Here is a 15,441-nt window from a genome sequence, read left to right on the forward strand (position 1 = left end):
TTTCTTCTTGTCTTATGTTCAAGTGCTCCTTCTTGAAGTGTCCTATCCTGCTTACAAAACTTCCTTTAACCATTCTTTTAAGGTAGGACTGTTGGTGACAAATCTCTTAGCTTACCTTTAAAGGAGGATGTCTAGATTTCCCTTTCATTCCTGAAGGATATTTTCACTAGGTATAGGATTCTTTTAGTTCAGCACTTAAAAATGTAATGGCACTTCTATCTACCCTCCATGATTTCTCATGAGAAGTCCTCTGTTGTTCAATTTGTTTTCCCCTCAGTAGGTAAAGTTTTGTTTCTGACTCTTTGATTTCAAAATGTTGTCTATGTCTTTAGTTTTGAGAAATTTGACTATGATGTGTCTTGCCATACATTTTTTTGTGTTTCCCAATTTTAGAGTTTTGTCAGCTTCTTAAACATGAAATTTATGTTTTCTGACAAATTTGAGAAGATTTCAAACTTTAATTCTTAGAATACTTTCTCAGCTCCACCCTCTTTTTTCTGTCTTCTGGAAGTACAGTGACATGAGATCTTTTGTTATGGTCCCACAGATCTCTGAAGCTTTGTTCATTTTATTTCTAGTCTTTTTTATTTTCTTCTTGTCCAGTTTGATTAATATCTATTTTCCTATCTTCAAGTTCACCGATTTTTTCCCTCTGTCCCTTGCATTCTGCTATTGAGCCTATTTATTTGATTTTTAAAAATTTTTTGGTTATTGTGATATTAAGTTCTAAAGTTTCTATTTGGTTCTTCTTTTCATTTTCTACTTATTTGCTGAGACTTTGTTTTTCTTTGTTGAGACTTTCCATTTATTCATTTGTTTCAAATGTGTCCATAATCACTTGTTGAAGCATTTTTATGGTGGTTGTTTGAAACTCTTTGTCAGATAATTGTAACATCTAACACCTAGATCATTCTAACTTTTCTATCACCTTAGTGATTGCATCTGTTGATTGTCTTTACTCATTCAAATTGAAATTTTTCTGGGTTTTGGAATAATGAGTGTTTTTTTAATTAAAACATTTTGGGGGGGGCATTATATTTTGGGCTCTGGATCTTTTTAACCTTCTCTTCTAACTTCTACTTCTCAGGAGTAGGAAGTAGCCCATTGCTTCATTCCTGCCATATTCCCTACTCAGCCTCTGTTGATATCCAAGGGAAGAGAGAGTATTTCTTACTACTGGTGGATACGGGAATTATAGTTCCTTATTAGACCTCTGGTGGTAATATGTATTGGCTGGAAGGAGTAGGAGTGCCTCATTACTGTTCCTTACTGTACAACTTAACCCCACCAGGTATTGGTAAAAGCCCATTAGGCTTCCTCTGACACAGGTGGCAGCAATGGTTGGAGGGAGATCTCTTATTACTGCTGGGTAAGGGAAGAAGTCCAGGTTTTACACATAGTTGCCAGTGACTTCCTGGGGAAGGAGGGCACTCATTGCTGCCCAGTAAGAATGAAAGTCCTGGCTCCCTGCTTGTTTGTTTCTAATACCACGCCCCCCAATTAGGAGAGGGGCAGTTGGAGTGTCTCATTATAGCCTGGCAAGTGTGGAAGCTCAGATTTGCTGCTTGGAGTTTGCTGGTGTGAATGATGGTGGGAACACACATTTTTCTGGGGTGTTTGGTTAGAGCAAAACAATCATTGTCTAAAAGTTTCCTGTTTTGCTAGGCTACCCTTTTCCTGGTCCTTCAACAAAGGGGAGCAGGGTTTTGTGGTACAGACATTTTTCTGTTCGTACCTCTTGGCGATTCTGGGTTGCTTCTTCAGCTCCATGTCTGGGATAAATGAGATGAAAAGAAAATCCAGCAAACTCACCACTGTGTCATTTCTCTAGTCCTGAATCCTCTAGTCAGTGTGTCTTAGTCTCACCATCTTTCAGTCTTCTTATGATTATTTCATATATAATTTCCAAGGTTTTTGTTGTACTTGTGGGAAGAATAGGAAAAATACTTCTACTTCATCATCTCAGAAGCAAATTCATATTTTTGTTTTCACCGTTGATATTACTGTGTGCATGAGAAACTCCAATGAGTCTATAAAGTGTTAAATAAACTATTATATTTTTTAAGAGAGTTGAGCCATTTTTTTGATAGTAGATGAATCTATAAAAATAATTGCATTTATATAAACCAACAAGAAATATAGAATTAAATTTTTTAAAAGAGACAATTGCAACTGTATCAGAAAAATCAAATATTAAGAAATAAGTCTAGGGAGCCAGCCCGGGGGTGCAGCAGTTAAGTGCACACGTTCTGCTCTGGCGGCCTGGGGTTTGCCGGTTTCGATCCTGGGTGTGGACATGGCACCACTTGGCAACCCATGCTGTGGTAGGCGTCCCACATATAAAGTAGAGGAAGATGGGCAAGGATGCTAGCTCAGGGGCAGCCTTCCTCAGCAAAAAGAGGAGGATTGGCAGCAGTTAGCTCAGGGCTGATCTTCCTCAAAAAAGAAAGAAAGAAAGAAGTCTAAAAAAGACACATAACAAAACTATGAAATATTCACACAAAAAATAGACATATCATGTTTAAGTATTAGAGAACTGAATACTGTAAGCTTGCCAATTCTTCCCAAATTAACTTTTATCTTTATTGCAATCCTACTCAAAAATCTTAACAGATTAATTTTTAAATGAAAGTTGACAAACTGATACTAAGTATACATAATTCTTCAAAGGTTTGAAAGTGATCCAGGCACTGTTAATGAAGAACAAGATTGGAACACTTGCTTTGCCAGTCAACAGTGATAAACCGACAGTAATTTAGAGAGTGTGATGTCGTCTCACAGATAGACAAATCAATAAATGGAGCAGAATAGAGAGGCCAGAAACACACCCATTCATACATAAAGTCTACTCTGTGACATGTGATATGTCAGTGCATTGACAAGGTGAGGCTCTTTCCAGTAAAAGTGCTGGCACTTTGGATACACATTTGAGGAAAAAAAAAACAACTTGATCCTTATGACACTATACACAAATAAACTCCTTCCAGATTGTATACCTAAATGTGAAAAGAAAACTGATAAAGATTTAGTATTATTGTAATGTTTATCCACTCTAAGTTTATGTTTATGATAAAATAAGGATGTGAGTGTGCAATATAATATATTTGGAAAAATGTAAGTTAAGAATCCCTTGCTGTGGGAACAATCAACCTCTCCCCTTTCACGGGCCACATTTTTCTACACAAAAGCACACAATTACATATGTATAAAATCATTTCGAAAGTGAACATATCTGGCAACTGTAATTCATGAATATAGCATTACTCACTATATTCAACTTGAACTTTATTTCACTGCTTTGTAAGAAGCCTCGAAACTAATTATCCTTTATTGCCAAGGCCATAATGTTTGTTGCTTGTGTATTGAAACTGCTACATTACTGATTTTACTATCTTTTTCCATTTCATATTACTTTTCATGGCATATCCATAGTCCCCATTCCTATGAATGGGTCTATCTTCCTAATTCTCTTCCATGATATCTTTGCTTTTAATGTCTTACAGAATCTATTTCTAGAGAAATAGTTCAATTACATGTCATAAATCTATATCTAAGAATAGTTTCTATGATAAAGAAGTAATTGTAAGGGGACAAAGAAGAGTGAAAGGGAAAATGAGGGATTTTTTTTAAAAAAGCTACTTTAACTAATCACTTTTAATTCAGTATTCCAAAATTAGCTCATTCAGCCAACTCTACTTATAGTGTGACTACTACACAGAAACAAACAAACACAGCAGACTTTTGGCCTCAAATAAATAAATAATTTGCTCAATAGAAGTACATTTTAGCATAAACAATTTGAGATTTGAACTCATATTTTCAACTCTTTTTCCACATACTGCTGTTGTCTATACAGATGCAATTGTTGTGACATTTATATACAAGACTTCTGCCTTCAAATTAGTAAAATAAAATAAAATAAAATTTTATTATGCAATAAAATTATTTGAGGACTATAAATACAAACTTTATGGTAGATTTTTAAACAAGGACCTCTTTAAGATCAATAATTATTTTAAAAACTCTAATGTTTTAAGTCAGTAATCTATAAAGCATGAAAAAATTGCCAAAAGATTTATCATAAGGACAATGGACTAGTTAGAATAGAAGTGAACTCTGCTTACAAGGATATTTTAATTACATGAACTCAAAACAGCTACTAATTTCTGCTGTTGTATTAAGACAAATACAGCAAAAGCTGTTAAATGAGAGGCAAAGCAAATGTGAGTTGTATTAATGCAGGTGAAATCTACTTTTCAAGAACTATATTTTCAACATGAAAGCTCTTCTGGAATAAGAAACTCTGTGACAAAGATGTAGAGTGCTCGGGGAAGCTTACGAAAAAAGTACATTTGCTTTTGAAGGTAACGTAATGGTCCGATACTAATAGAACAAATACAGCAGAAACACCGATCCAGAAGATTGGGCCTTCTGGCTATTTCTCTTGTCTGTATAAACCTATGACAGTAGGAAATTTATTATGGGAAAGAGAACCATTTTGAATTTTCCCCTATCTCTAGAGAACAATGTTTCGATTGTCTTAAACACTAATATACCACTAATTAATCAATAAATCAATCCATTGAACAAATACTTTTTATTATTTACAAGATTCTAAGCAGTGTAATGGATGTACTTAGAGGACACAGAGAAATTTGTAACTTAGTTATAGTCCTCCAAGACCTGACAACTTAGGTGAAATAAGCCCACAAATTTAAATACAATAAATATTGAAATGATAGGTAGGATAATGATAGAAATACGTCACGATGTCACACTAGATTATTTGCTAAATGAATGGGTTTAGTTCAAAAATTCTACTGGAGGAAATAAATCATTTCAGGCTATAGCAGCAGGAGAACTTTCTCAGAGGAGAAGAAGGGAGAGGACAGAAACTGAAGGCAGAAATGTTAATAAACTATGTCACAGCAGTATCCCGTATATGAGACAGAAGAGTGTAAAAAAGAATGTCTATGTGGGGGCTGGCCCCGTGGCCGAGTGGTTAAGTTCCCGCACTCCGCTGCAGGCGGCCCAGTGTTTCGTTGGTTCGAATCCTGGGCACGGACATGGCACTGCTCATCAGACCACGCTGAGGCAGCGTCTCACATGCCACAACTAGAAGGACCCACAACGAAGAATATACAACTATGTACCGGGGGGGTTTGGGGAGAAAAAGGAAAAAATAAAAAAAAGTCTTTAAAAAAAAAAAAAGAATGTCTATGTGGAAAGCACTGAAAACAGCTAATAAAAAGATCTTGACAACTTAGAAAATGTAAACTGTGATAGAAAGGAAATAAAGATGGCTAAAGTTTTCAGGATGAAAAAAATAGTACCCCTTATCTCGCTAATGATCTCATTAACTATATTAACCAGAATAAGTTTATGCTTTCTAATTCTTCCAAATGTAATACATAAGTCCATGCATAAAGTCTAACCACATCTGAATCATCCTTTAACTAAATGCATTTCATATTTCTATTATTCTTTTTTCCATGCCAATATTATAGATTTCCTTTTGGTCATCTGTCACAACACTCTCTACCTGTTGCATATGTGTCCATTTAAATTTTCCTATTAAAAGGAGCCTACTTATATTCCACTACCAATATTCCTCAAAAATTCTCCAGTTAATCCGGGGATTAACTGGTCTTATAAAATGAGTTTGGTAGTGTTTCCAAATCCAGAATTTTTCTGAAACAGTTTGTGTATGTTTGCTATTATTTCTTTGAGTTTCATTTTTTCTTCCCGAGGAAGATTAGCCCTGAGCTAACATTTGCCGCCAATCCTCCTCTATCTGCTGAGGAAGATTGGTCCTGAGCTAACATCTGTGCCCATCTTCCTCTACTTTTTATGTGGGACACCTGCCACAGCATGGCTTGATAAGCGACGCATAGGTCCATATCCAGCATGAGGACTGGGAACCCCAGGCCACCGAAGCAGAACATGCAAACTTAACCACTGCATCACGGGGTGGGCCCCTCTTTGAGTGTTTAAAAGAGTTGACCCGTGAAATCATCTGGGCCTGGAGGTTTTTTTTGGTGTTTGTTTTGTTTTTTAAGGGAAGATTTTTTATGACAACTTCAGTCTCTTTAATAGATATGAGGCTATTTTCTGTTTCTCCTTGTGTTATTTTACGTTGTACTTTCAAGGATTTTGGCTGTTTCATTTAAGTTGCTGAATTTGTCAGTCCATTATATGCTTTTATTATCCTTTTAATGTCTATGTGATAAGTAGTAGCAGTTCTTCTTTCATTTCTGATATTGATAATTTGCATTCTCTTTTTTTGTTCTCTCTTTATATCTTTTTTTTTCACCTAATTAGTCTAGCTACGGAACTGTCCATCTAAAAAAAATAAACAGCTCTTTATTTTGGTAATTTTTTGTTTTCTATTTATTGATTTCTACTCTTTATTATTTTCTTTATTCTACATACTTAGAATTAAATTTGCTTTTATTTTTCTGGTCATTTAAGATAGAACTTTAGGTCATTGATTATAGATTTATTTTCTTCCTCTATAATCATATGCAAAAAACAGTTAGCAAACTATGGCCTGTGGGCCAAATTCCCCCGATACCTCTTTTAGTAAATGACGTTTTATTGAAACACAGTCACACACCCTTGTTTACATATATTCTGCGGGTGCTTTTGAGCTAGAAGGGCACATTTGAGTTTTTGTGATAGAGATTATATTTCCCACGAAACCTAAAATATTTACCATTGGGCCCTTTAGGCCACAAATTTGTGGATGGTTGCTTTAAAGCTAGAAAGTTTCCTCTAAAAACTGCTTTAAATCCATTCCGTGAATTTTGATGTTTCATTATTCAATTAAACATTTTTCTAATTTCTTTATGATTTTATCCACATATTATCTAGAAGAGAATTGCTAAATTTGCAAATATGGGTTTTTCATTTTGCTCAGAGAAGGTACTGAAACTTGTTTATGGCCCAATGTGTGCTATATGTTGGTAAATGTGCCACATGCATCTGAAAAGAATGTGTATCCTGAAGTTTTTAGGTGTCTTATTCTGTAAATATCCGTCAGATCAAGGTGGTTGATAGTGTTATCCAAATCTTCTGTCTTTTCTGGTGTTTTGGACTAGTTCTGTCATTTATTGACAGAGGATGTTAAAATCTTGCATGATTAGTGAATTGTCTATTTCTCCATTAAAATCTGTCAAATTTTCTTCATGTATTTTGAAGCTATGTTATTAAGCATATTAATATTTAAAATGTTTATGAGTTTTTGATAATTTTTCCTTTTGGATTCTACAATATTCCTTTAAATATGTTGTTATTTTTATTTCAGTGCCAAAGGACCCCTTAGACTCAAACAAGAACTCTGTCATAACTTCTGTGGATGGTGGCAAAAATCCTATTTCAATTTATAAGCCTTTGTTGCCTGCACGTGCCTATTTCAGGGGTAGCCGTGGTATTTTATGATGTTTATACGTAGATTATGAAAACCCATTCTCTGTCTTTCTCTGTTTTGGAATTCTCTCCTCTTTCTCTGGTAGCTACAGTCGTCTTGATTCCTTTGTGTGGCCATCAGGATTTCAAATCTCCTCCTGTGGAAATCTGATGACCTCAGACTTTCCCCCTTGAAGTCCATCATCACATTTTTACAAAAGCTACACTTCTTACGGGCTTCTCTCAGCCAATGAATGAATTTGAAGACATACAGAGATAGGCCCATTCCTAGGAGATATGGAATTCCTCTGACAGGCAACTTTGCTTTAAGGACTCCCTATCACCTTGACAAAGTTTAGAACTATACCACATTCTAAGTGTTTTCCACTCAACCTTCCTTCCTTCTCTTTTCCTTTACATAACAGAATAAGATGACTTTACCATCCTTTCCTGGGTCCCTTTTCATTTGTCCTCATCTACATTTCCCCTTGGAATCTGCTGCTCAGAGGACCCAAACTAACACACTTTTCCCTGGTTTCTCTATTCAGAAAAATTTATAAGATTTCTATTAGAAATTTAGTACCCACACCAAACATTCTGCAGCTTGTGCTGAGACAGAGCCACAATAACACTGGGAAACTTACCTTTGTGCTAGTATTTTCTCCAAGTTGTGATTCACTTCCACAATACGACTGCTATTAATTACTCTAATAGATCCTTAGGTTTCTGTTCTTTTGAATTTAGTTCAATCTGTATAGTTTTAATCAGTAAGAGTGTGGGTACATGTGTGTATATGTAAGTATGTTTGTGGGGGTAGTTTAAATGACACTATCATAATAGAAGCAGAAATTTACCAATTGTTTCTTAATCTCCAACCTGTTACTACTTAGACATCGAGATTCCTCTTCAGGATGGTTTCACATCTTTTTCCTCTTCAGCTTTAACATCTTTGAACTTTTTCTTGCATTCCAATAAAAACAAGGATAACTTTACAAGAAACAGAAAAATGTGTCAGTTGACTAAAACAGGGAACCACTATCTCTCGAAACAAGAAAGATGGATGTAAAGTGCATCAGTTATGATCATTTGGATGCATGTAACAGAAAACTTGACTCAAGATGGCTTAAACATTATTATCTGGTGGCAGATTCAGAGGTGGTAATTTCAGTAGTTCAAGGACTCACAAGCTGTCTATCTTTCTATTTTGCTGTTCTTGTTTATTACTTGGAACCATTTTCACCAATGGTCACAAAATGGCTGTAGTTGTTCTAAAAATCATATGGTTTTTGGACACAGGACACAAGACAACCAGAGAAGAAGATTAAATATTAGAAAATATAGCATATATATGTTTATATATATGCTATATTTTCTAATATTTAATCTTTCACTTCTACTGCTGAGATGGAGAGAAAGTGATCTGTCAGTGAGAATTTGCTAGAACTTTGTGAGCATTTCTGTTTTCCCTGGCCTGATCAAATTCTCACACCATTCAGCCCACTGTTGTTGCCATATCCTTTGAAATAACCTTTTTTCCCCCGTCTTCCCGTTTCCTACTCTTCTTCCTGCCTGGAGATAACTCACATTCTAGTTATTAGAGTGTTTCCTTTTAGGTTCTTCACACATGGACCAGAACCTTTAGTAATGTAAGTGTTCTAGGCTAGATGCAGCATATTTCTGAGAAAGTCTATTCTACATAGCCTATCCAATTCCGCTTTGTCAGGGGCCATCAAGTCTAGAATAATTAAGTTCAAGTTACTTTAATTGTTCCTCAATTTTATTAACTTTAGAAATAACACTCGGAATTACCATATAAGGTAGTTGTAAAAGTTTAATGAGTTAATAACATGCAAAACAGTTAAAATAGTCCATGGCTGAACATTGGTGCCCAAGAAGTGTTAGCCTGGTCTTTCATAATCCAATTGCTGGCAAAAAATTGATATCATCATGATTATCGAGACCAATTAGAATTCACCTTCAGAGTTAAAGGATGGTGTCTACTGCCCCCTGAAACATGGAAGCCACTTGGAAGACAGTCAATGCCTGAACAGACTCTAATTTCTATTAGGAAGGATGAAAGGAGGAGTTGCTTACTGGGTGGGAAATCGTAACAACCTGCAACAATTATTGAAAAAGATTTGCAAAAAGAAATCTTTGTTACTGATCATCATCTTCAAGCTCTGGAACTTTATGTCCTTAGCTTACATTTATCTGTCTCCTAACAGGAAATTTTAAAACCACATCAGGTAACTCGAAAAATTTTTTAAAAGTGCTATTGTTCAAACTTCATAGAAGCTTTCTATGACACAGAGTTTAAAGAAGTGGGTGGGGAGTCGCAAGATCAGATAAAAAGGAAACAACATAGAGCTAGTTCACATAGGTAGTAAAACCTTGAAATGGAGAGGCTAAACATACCTTGTGATACAAGTAGTGGAGTCTTGAATTGGAAATAAATGGATGCAATGTGAAGGCTGACTGCTACTAACACTTGAACTTAGATAATTTGCTGTATTTCATTGAGTTGTACTCTTTCATTCATTCATTCATTTAACAAATATTTAATGGGCATCTACTTTATGCCAAACACTGAAATAGGTACTGGAGATAACAGAACTAGACAAAACAACCATTGTATCTTTGCTTTTAAGGCGTGGGCAGTTTAGCAAGTAGGCCAGACAATTTGTAATTCAGTTTTCTTTCTTTTTCTCTTCGTCATTCCAGCTAAAGTTTTAATATTGTTTTGATTAAAAAAAAAACCTTCTAGTATCACTGATTTTCTATATTGCTTTTCTAGTCTTTATTTTCTCTCACATTTTATTATTTCCTTTCATATTCTTGCTTTAGAATTTAGTTTGCTCTTCTATTTCTAGTTTCTTAAGGTGGAAGGTTAGGTTACTGATTTGAATCTTTCTTTTTTGATATAGGTGTTCACGGCAATATATTTTCCTCTAAGAACTAATTTCACTGTTCTCTTTTGTATGTTGTATGTATATTTTAATATATTTCAAAATATTTTCTAACTCCTCATGTGATTTCTTCTTTGATCCATTGTTATTTAGGAGTGTGTTGTTTAATTTCTACGTATTTATGAATTTCAAAAATTTCCTCCTGTTATTAATTTCTAATTTCATCCCATTGTGGTCAGAGGATATACCTGATATGATGATACACTCATTTTAAATCAATTAAGATTTGTTTTAATTTGTTTTGAATTAGCATGCAGTCAATATGGGGAATGTTCCATACGCACTTGAAAAGAATTCTTCTGTTGTTGCGCGCTCTATGGACATCTGTTAAATCTAGTTGGTTTACTGTGTTGTTCAAGTCTTCTATTTCCTTGTTCTTCCATTTAGTTTTATTCAAAGTGAGGTACTAAAGTCTCCAACTATTATTGCTGAATTGTTTTTTTCTTTCTTCCTTCAATTCTGTTAGTTTTTGCTTTATGTAATTTGGTTATATTTTTAGATGCATATATGTTTAAAATTGTTGTGTCTTTTTGAAAAATTGACCTTTTATCATTATAAAATGTCCTTTTTTGTCTCTAATAAAAATGTTTTTCTTAGTGTTTATTTTATCCAATGTTAGTGTACCACCCCAGCTCTCTTCTGGTTGCTATTTGCAATGCATACCTTTTCTTCACCCTTTTATTTTCAAATTATTCATGTATTTTAATATAATGTGTCTCTTGTATGCACACTTAGTTCTATATATCTGTGTCTCTTGTATACAACATTTAATTGGCTCATATTTTCTCTCCATTCGTCCTATCTCTGTCATTTGGTTGACATGTTTAATCCATTTATATTTAATGTAATAACCAGTTTGTTAGGATTATGTCTTCCATTTTGTTATTTTTTTTCTGTATTTCTGTGTCTAGCCATTCCTCTATTGTTCCATTACCTCTTTCTTTTGTGTTAAATAGATATTTTTTAGTGTACAATTTAATTGTATTGTTTCACTTTACTATGTTTTTTTTTTCAGTTATTTTCTTAGTGGTTGTCCTGGGGATTACAATTAAAACCAGTTCAGATTAATACAAATTTACTTTCAATATTATCCAAAAACTTTGCTCTTACCTAGCTCTGTTCCCTCTCCCCTCCTTTGTGCTATTGTTGTTGTACAAATTATATCTGTATACATTAAATATCTACACAAATTTACAAATTATGCATCTACACAAATTTATAATTGTTACTTTATGTAATTGTCTCTTAAATAAGATAGGATAAAAACAGAGTTATAAACAAAAAATACATTTACACTGTCTTTTATATTTACCATTATAGTTATTTTTATTAATCGTCCTCATTTTTTCATGTGAATTCAAGTTATTCTATAGTGTCCTTCAGCCTGAAGGACTCTCTTTAGCATTCTTGTAGGGCAGGTCTGCTAGCAACTAATTCTCATAGCTTTTATTTATCTAGAAATGTCTTATCTTTCCAATTTTTTTTTTCCTGTGGAAGATTCACCCTGTGATGAAATCTGTTGCCAATTTTCTTTTTTTCCTTGATGAAGATTATTCTTGAGCTAACACCTGTACTAATCTTCCTCTATTTTGTATGTGGGTCACCACCACAGCATGGCTGACAAGTGGTGTAGGTCTGTGCCTGGGATCCAAACCCATGAACCTGGGCCACTGAAGTGAAGCATGCTGAATTTAACCACCAGGCCATGGGCTGGCCCCTTCTTTTATTTTTGAAAGATAGCTTTTATTAATATAGAATTCTCAGTTGATGGTCTTTTCAGCATTTTAGATTTTGAAATATCATTCCACTGCCTTCTTCCCTACATGTTTTCTGACGAGCAATCAATTATTAATCTTATTGAGCATCACTTGTGTGTTGAGTCACTTCTCTCTTGCCACATTCAAGATTTCTTTTTGTCATTGTTTTTGATAGTTTGATTATAATGTGTCTAGTAGTAAATCTCTTTGAATTTATCCCACTTGAAATTCATTGACCTTATTGGATGAGTAGATTTATATTTTTATCAAATTTGTGAATTTTTGACCATTACTTTTTCAAATATTCTTTCTATTCCAGTCTCTCTTTCCTCTCCTCTGAGACCCCTATTATGAATAGATTGATATGCTTATTAGTGTCCCACAGCTCTCTGAGCCTCTGCTCATTTTTCTTAATATTTTTTGTGTTCCCAAGACTTGATAATATCAATCAATTTATCTTCAAATTCACTGATTCTTTCTTCAGTCTGCTGTAGAGCCCTTCTAGTCAATTTTCTTCATTTCATTTTTTTGCAATTTTCAACTCCAGAGTTTCTATTCGTTCTTTTTTTATGATTTTTATGTCTTTATTGATATTTTCTACTTGATGAGACATTATTCTCATACATCCCTTAATTTCTTTAAATATAGTTGCTTTAGCCCTTTGAAAATATTTAAAGTAATTCGTTGAAAATCTTTGCCTTAAGGGGCCAGCCCCAGTCACCTAATGGTTAAGTTCAGTGTGCTGCACTTCAGCAGCCTGGTTTTGGTTCCAGGGCACAGATCTACAACACTTGTTAGTAGCAGTGACCCACGTACAAAATAGAGGAAGATTGGCAACAGATGTTAGCTCAGAGTGAATCTTCCTCAGCAAAAAATAAAAAAGAAAAAAAAAGAAAATTTTTGCCTTAATATCTGCTTGTGCAGAGCCTTAAGATCAGACAGAATGGAGAATTTAGGGCCTTCTCAGGTCTTTCTTGGGTATGTGCACAGCCCTACATGTGTACATAGCATTTCACATTCCTAGAAATATGTTAAATGTATTCAAAGCACCTCTATGAACATCTTATCCCCCAAGTTTCCCTCTTCAGTGTTTTTTATTAATCATTCCCTTACCCCAACTGTTACTGCCACCTCAGGTAGCTATGATGTTCAGCAGTTGGTGCTGGTTATGTTTGACAAATGCCCCTAGGAAAAAAGCTGTTTGCTTTCAGCAGGCTCTGTTCGACTGTTTCAGATCAAATAAAGTCATGTCTTCAGGTGGAAATTTTCAGGGAAATGCCAGATAGCTCAAATAATGATTACTCTGAAGACCTCCAAATTATTTCTGTCCCCTCTAGTTCCTGTTATGCTACTATTTCCCACAGCTACTGTAGTTGCAAGACTGTTGGGTTTTCAAGGTTATTGTGAAGTTGAGAAGAAGGGGATGGGAATAGAGTAAGTCAAAACTTCACAAATGTTTGTATTCTTAATGAGATTCAGCTGTTTTATTGAATAAATTCTTGTAGATTTTTGCAAGTCTTTGATTAGTTTCTAGCATTCTGAGAAAGCTGGTTTTGAAAATTTTTGTCAATGTTCTTATTGATTTTATGAAGAGAGAGCTTTTTGTAGGTTATATTTCCACTGTTCCTTCTTATGTCTGACCAGATAATTAAACATGTAATTATAATGAAGTATGTTTATTATTTTGATACTAAAAATAAAAGGAGTTATAGAAACATATTGGGGAATTTACTTTAGAATTTGGATAGCCTTCTGTAAAAAGTAACGTTTAATATCAGAAGTAAAAGATGAAAAGAAATTTTCCAGGTAGATATGGCAGGAGAAAAGCTTTTTAGATAGAGATAAATAATAGAAGTCTCAGAGATGAAAAGAGGATGGCCAATCAGAGGAAGTGAAAGAAATTCAATAAGCTGGAGTAAAGTGAGACTAGAGAGTGAAGCAAGAGACAGAGCCAGATTATAAAGAACCAAATAAATGCTGTTGAATAGTTTAGAATTATTTTAAGTACAGTGGAAGTCTCTAAAGCTATGTTGTAAATTAAGGGCTAACTGGCATCAGACATTCATTTTTAGAAGTATCACTCAGGCTAACTAATACAGAATGGGCTGGAGTGAACTGTTAACATACAGATGATTATGTTCAAGACAACGTGGTGGCAGTACAGATGGAGGAAAGATGTTGAATTAAAGACATGATTAGTAAATATAGCCTATCATTGAGTGGATGAGGGAATTCTAGGAGAGAACATGCAGATAGAGAGATTCGGAGATCGTCTTCATGTTTTGATTCAGACAACTATGGGCAGTTTTCCTTAAATAAGATAGAGAATAAAGATCGGACTTAGGAGAGACTCAAAATGATGAGGTCAGTTTCTGGAACCTGTAGGGGATTCAATTGAATATTTTTAATAAACATTTGAATATATAGTTCTAGGAGTCTAATCAAGAAAATTTATTGTTTTGTGTCACCCTGGGCCCCAGTGGGTGAACTCCCCACATTCATATCCCCTTCCCAAACCTATGTTAACTGGACTGGCCCTTTTGGTTCTATCGTGATTGCAAGATGCCTTTCAGCAATAACTGTTAGCAAACTTTGAAGAAAAAAGAGTTTATTACTTACCAAGTACAAGGATGAAGATGAGGACTGGAGAGTACAAGACACACCCAGGGCCATGTAGCAAGATCACAGGTAGAGAAGAGAGCACAGGTCTGGGGTTCTGCTTCTATTGGCATCAAAGAGTGGGAGTCTAGAGTTTTGCAGGCTCACTCTTTACTGACAAATTTGAAACGTAAGAACAGGAATTTAAAGTATGGAAAGAAAGAAAAAGAAAGAAAAAAATCCAGTGATCCAAAAGACCAGTTATCTGAATCCACCAGGATTTCTAAAATGAAGGATTCTCATGTTAGGGAGTAGGGGTGCATGTCCTGGCTTTTTATCTAGTCGTCTAGTTGTGTGGCTGGCAATGTGTTTATTGAGCCTTCATTGGATACCTTTTTGAAGTGGATGCCTCTGGAATCAAAGCTTAAGTCAGGCATTTGCAATATAAAAAGAAAAGCCAACATCAGGGCTTACACTACAGTTTATATACATATACATATAAATATACATATATATATATATATTTACGTGTATACACACATACACATATATATATATGTATATTTGACTTTTTTATCTTTTGATTTAGAAAGTGATTTTCTATCCGCAGTGGGAGCAGAGTTGTGTCCCCAAGTCTGGACTGAAGTACTCATTCCCTCAGCTAATGGGAGTTGGCAACTCCAGGCCTTCAGCTGAATCCCTATGGCATGGCT

This window comes from Equus asinus, chromosome 22 (assembly GCF_041296235.1).
Source record: "Equus asinus isolate D_3611 breed Donkey chromosome 22, EquAss-T2T_v2, whole genome shotgun sequence".
NCBI classification, from domain to species: domain Eukaryota; kingdom Metazoa; phylum Chordata; class Mammalia; order Perissodactyla; family Equidae; genus Equus; species Equus asinus.